The sequence below is a fragment of the Halichoerus grypus genome, chromosome 4 (assembly GCF_964656455.1).
Source record: "Halichoerus grypus chromosome 4, mHalGry1.hap1.1, whole genome shotgun sequence".
Taxonomy (NCBI): domain Eukaryota; kingdom Metazoa; phylum Chordata; class Mammalia; order Carnivora; family Phocidae; genus Halichoerus; species Halichoerus grypus.
This window is the reverse complement of record NC_135715.1, coordinates 122,022,807-122,028,806: the sequence shown is the minus strand read 5'-3', so window position 1 is coordinate 122,028,806 and position 6,000 is coordinate 122,022,807.

Here is a 6,000-nt window from a genome sequence, read left to right as displayed (position 1 = left end):
AATAATAGTGGGGGACTTTAACACCACCCTCACTGAAATGGACAGATCATCTAAGCAAATGATCAACAAGGAAATAAAGACTTTAAATGACACACTGCACCAAATGGACTTCACAGATATATTCAGAACATTCCATCCCAAAGCAACAGAATACACATTCTTCTCTAGTGCCCATGGAACATTCTCCAGAATAGATCACATCCTAGGTCACAAATCAAGTCTCAACCGGTACCAAAAGATTGGGATCATTACCTGCATATTTTCAGACCACAATGCTTTGAAACTAGAACTCAATCACAAGAGGAAAGTCAGAAAGAACTCAAATACATGGAGGCTAAAGAGCATCCTACTAAAGAATGAACGGGTCAACCAGAAAATTAAAGAAGAATTTAAAAAAATTCATGGAAACAAATGAAAATGAAAACACAACCTTTGAAAATCTTTGGGATGCAGCAAAGGCGGTTCTAAGAGGAAAGTATATAGCAATACAAGACTTTCTCAAGAAACAAGAAATGTCTCCAATACACAACCTAACACTACACCTAAAGGAGCTGGAGAAAGAACAGCAAATAAAGCCTAAACCCAGCAGGAGAAGAGAAGTAATAAAGATCAGAGCGGAAATCAATTAAATAGAAACCAAAACAACAGTAGAACAGATCAATGAAACTAGGAGCTGGTTCTTTGAAAGAATTAATAAAGATTGATAAACCCCTGGCCAGACTTATCCAAAAGAAAAGAGAAAGGACCCGAAAATATAAAATCATGAATGAAAGAGGAGAGATCACAACCAACACCAAAGAAATAGAAACAATTATAAGAACATATTATGAGCAACTATATGCCAGCAAATTAGATAATCTGGAAGAAATGGATGCATTCCTAGAGATGTATCAACTACCAAAACTGAACCAGGAAGAAATAGAAAACCTGAACAGACCCATAACCACTAAGGAAATTGAAGTAGTAATCAAAAATCTCCCAACAAACAAGAGTCCAGGGCCAGATGGCTTCCCAGGGGAATTCTACCAAACATTTCAAGAAGAATTAATACCTATTCTTCTGAAACTGTTCTAAAAAATAGAAATGGAAGGAAAACTTCCAAACTCATTTTATGAGGCCACCATTACCTTGATCCCAAAACCAGACAAAGACCCCATCAAAAAGGAGAATTTCAGACCAATATCCCTGATGAACATGGATGCAAAAATTCTCACCAAAATACTAGCCAATGGGATCCAACAGTACATTAAAAGGATTATTCACCCCGACCAAGTGGGATTTATCCCTGGGCTGCAAGATTGGTTCAACATCTGCAAATCAATCAATGTGATACACTACATTAATAAAAGAAAGGACAAGAACCATATGATCCTCTCAATAGATGCAGAAAAAGCATTTGATAAAATTTGATTAAAACTCTTCACAATGTAGGGACAGAAGGTACATACGTCAATATTATAAAAGCCATCTATGAATAACCCACAGCAAATACCATTCTCAATGGGGAAAAACTGAGAGCTTTTCCCCTAAGGTCAGGACAACGGCAGGGATGTCCACTATCACCACTGCTATTCAACATAGTACTAGAAGTCCTAGCCTCAGCAATCAGACAACAAAAAGAAATAAAAGGTGTCTGAATCGGCAAACAAGAAGTCAAACTCTCCCTCTTTGCAGATGATATGATACTTTATGTGGAAAACCCAAAAGACTCCACCCCAAAACTGCTAGAACTCATACAGGAATTCAGTAAAGTGGCAGGATATAAAATGAATCCACAGAAATCAGTGGCATTCCTATACACCAACAAGACAGAAGAAAGAGAAATTAAGGAGTCGATCCCATGTACAATTGCACCCAAAACCATAAGATACCTAGGAATAAATCTAACCAAGGAGGCAAAGGATCTGTACTCAGAAAACTATACAATACTCATGAAAGAAATTGAGGAAGACACACACAAAAAAGAAAAAATGTTCCATGCTCATGGATTGGAAGAACAAATATTGTGAAAATATCTGTGCTACCTAGAGCAATCTGCACATTTAATGCAATCCCTATCAAAATACCATCAACTTCTTTTTAAAGAAATGGAATAATCCTAAAATTTGTATGGAACCAGAAAAGACCCCGAATAACCAGAGGAATGTTGAAAAAGAAAAGCAAAGCTGGTGGCATTACAATTCCGGACTTCAAGCTCTATTACAAAGCTGTAATGATCAAGACAGTATGGTACTGACACAAAAACAGATGCATAGATCAATGGAACAGAATAGAGAGCCCAGAAATGGACCCTCAACTCTATGGTCAGCTAATCTTCGACAAAGCAGAAAAGAATGTCCAATGGAAAAAAGACAGTCTCTTCAACAAATGGTGTTGGGAAAATTGGACAGCCACATGCAGAAGAATGAAACTGGACCATTTCCTTACACCACACACAAAATAGACTCAAAATGGGTGAAAGACCTACATGTGAGACAGGAATCCATCAAAATCCTTGAGAACACAGGCAGCCACCTCTTCAACCTCAGCCCCCGCAGCAACTTCTTCTTGGAAACATCGCCAAAGACAAGGGAAGCAAGGGCAAAAATGAACTACTGGGACTTCATCAAGATAAAAAGCTTTTGCACAGCAAAGGAAACAGTCAACAAAACCAAAAGACAACTGACAGAATGGGAGAAGATATTTGCAAATGACATCAGATAAAGAGCTAGTATCCAAAATCTATAAAGAACTTATCAAACTCAACACCCAGAGAACAAATAAGCCAATCAAGAAATGGGCAGAAGACATGAACAGACATTTCTGAAAAGAAGACATCCAAATGGCCAATGGACACATGAAAAAATGCTTAACATCACTCCTTGGCATCAGGGAAATCCAAATCAAAACCTCAATGAGATACCACCTCACTTGTCAGAATGGCTAAAATTAACAAGTCAGGAAACAACAGATGTTGGCGAGGATGTGGAGAAAGGGGAACCCTCCTACACTGTTGGTGGGAATGCAAGCTAGTGCAGCCAGTCAGGAAAACAGTATGGAGGTTCCTCAAAAAGTTAAATATAGAGCTACCCTATGACCCAGCAATTGCACTACTGGGTATTTACCCCGAAGATACAAATGTAGTGATCCGAAGGGGCACATGCACCCCAATGTTTATAGCAGCAATGGCCACAATAGCCTAACTATGGAAAAGAGCCTAGATGTCCATCAATAGATGGATGGATAAAGAAGATGTGGCATATATATATATATACATACATACAATGGAGTATTATGCAGCCATCAAAAAAATGAAATCTTGCCATTTGCAACAATGGGTATAGAACTAGAGGGTATTATGCTAAGTGAAATAAGTCATTCAGAGAAAGATAAGTATCATATGATCTCACTGATAAGAGGATTTTGAGAAACAAGACAGTGGATCATAGGGGAAGGGAGGAAAAAATGATACAAGACGAAACCAGAGAGGGAGACAAACCATAAGAGACTCTTAATCTCAGGAAACAAACTGAGGGTTGCTGGAGGGGAGGGGGGTGAGAGGGATGGGGTGGCTGGGTGATGGACATTGGGGAGGGTATGTACTATGGGGAGCGCTGTGAATTGTGTAAGACTGACGAATCACAGACCTGTAACCCTGAAACAAATATTATATGTTAATAAAAATTTTTTTAAAAAATAAAAGATCTTTTTGAGACACCATAACCAAGTTAGAATACACAAAGTACCCCATTGCTTTTCAGGGGATGCTGATGAGGGGATGCTAACTCAAGGGCTAAACATTGTTACTAGGCATGCAGAGAAATAAAGGCAATGTCTTCCTTGTAAAAAAAACAAAAACAAAAAGACCCTGGGGGGTAGGAAGTTCAAGTGATACCACAGATGTTCTTGTCCATTTTATTTTAGTTCTGCAAATTAAAAATTGAGTAGAAAAAAAATAATTTGTTATCCTAGTTAACTATTCTCTCTACTGAAAAACAGAAATCTGGTCTAGTCTCCGTCCCCTGACTAAACTGACACTTTCTGAGGTAGAGAAGATGTTACAACCCCAATTTACAGATCAGAAAACTGAGGCAATAGTAAAGTGTGTTCAGCTAATTAGTAGCAGAACTAAAATTGGATTCTTAAATTTTGAGGCTAGAGTTCTGTTACCTTGTGACTCCTTCAAGCCTATCCCCACCCTCGCCCCCCAGTTTATATTTCTCCCTAGGAGAAAGACTGAGAAAAGGAAGGTCATTAGGCCTTGTGTTTGCAGTTTTATTTCTTACTGTGTTTGTATTCTACAGGAAGATCAAATGACACATGTCTTGAACTAATCTTTTTCCCCTAGAATATTCCCTTCTGTACTGAGGAGCTGTTCTGGTTTCCTTCCTCCCCTATTCCTGAATAAATGACAATATCTCCACTTAAACTGGAATGCTTTCAAGGATTCTCTCAATTACTAGAGATCTGTACTATCATTGAAAACTTCTATGGCTCCCAAGCTTTCTTTCCAAAGCTTCCTGCCTTATCTTCTCCCTCTGTCAGACACCCAATACACAGTTTTTCAAAACCAAATTAATTCACATATTTCAGGAGATGTGCTGCCATGCAGGACTTATACTGAGTTTACTCCTGCACTCTGATTTTGATAGTTTCCACCAGATGACTCACCCTCAATTGCAGTTATTTTCCCCAGACAATCATTTCTTAATCCCAAGGGCCTAATATTGTCAAGTCACTCCAGAGGTGCTAAGATTTGCCTTTAAAGTGTGTCCACGAGGGACACCTGGGTGGCTCAGTTGGTTAAGTGTCTACCTTTGGCTCAGGTCAGAATCCCAGGGTCCCGGGATCGAGCCCCACATAGGGCTCCTTGCTCAGCAGGGAGCCTGCTTCTCCGTCTGCCTGCCACTACCCTGCCAGTGCTCTTTCTGTCTCCCTCTCTCTCTCTGCCAAATAAATAAATAAAATCTTAAAAAAAAAAAAAAAAGTGTGTCCATAATTCACTTATTTAACAAATAAACACTGAGTGTCTACTAAGCTTCCCCAGAGAGCAGAGGCTTCCCTCCTGCCCTTCCTCCCACACTGATAACCTGTTCTGTGTGGTTTTGTAACAGCCCTTTTTTTATCCTGCCTGGAGTATTATTATTTTTTTTTTTTGCAGTGTGAGATTCACCCTCTAGATGGTTATTAATCATAATAACTTCAATAATAATAGTTAACATTTACTGAGCATTCACTACTAGGTGCTTGGTGCTGTGCTGTTTTATAGGTACTCATAGCAAGAGTAGCAGGTAGGCATTATCCTATTTTATTTTATTAACTGAGGCTCAGGGCAGTTGTGACTGTGTCTATCCCACAACCAGAAACAAGTAAAGCAGGATTTAAACCCAGGCAAACTGATTCCAGCACTTGTGCTCTTAATATACTATGTACTGCTGCTTGTTAAAAGAAATTACTCATTTTTTCTGCTTTCTTTTTTGCATGAAAATGATGTCATTGATTTTCTTTTCAGTTGAATATACATACTGAATTTCGATATTATGAGTAGTGAGAGGTTGACATATTTTTTTCTCCCCAAATGATTTTTTCCTCTTGTTTAGTTTTAATGGTTTTATAAATGACTATGGGATACAAATTTACATGGCAGGTATGAACTAAGTTCTTGAAAAGTACCCAGAAAAAAGTCAGATTATACAAAAATATTTAATGCTATTACCTTTGAGTAGTGCTACTCTATGTTTATTTCTTCATTATTTTAGTATTTTCCATCTTTCTATAATGAGAATATATTATGGAATGTTAAAGGAATGGTAATTTTGTGTTGATTTGAGAAGTCTGGTTTGTCTCCTAATTAATGAGACTTAGTGGGTAACTAATAATTATTTTAGTGAACTTACAATTTTATTTTTTTCCTAAGCTATGCATGTCATTATATAAAAAGGTTGATGGTTCTACAAGGTTATAGTAAAATGTAGCAATTGGGAATGACATCACCAAGATGATGACATAGATGTTCCTGAT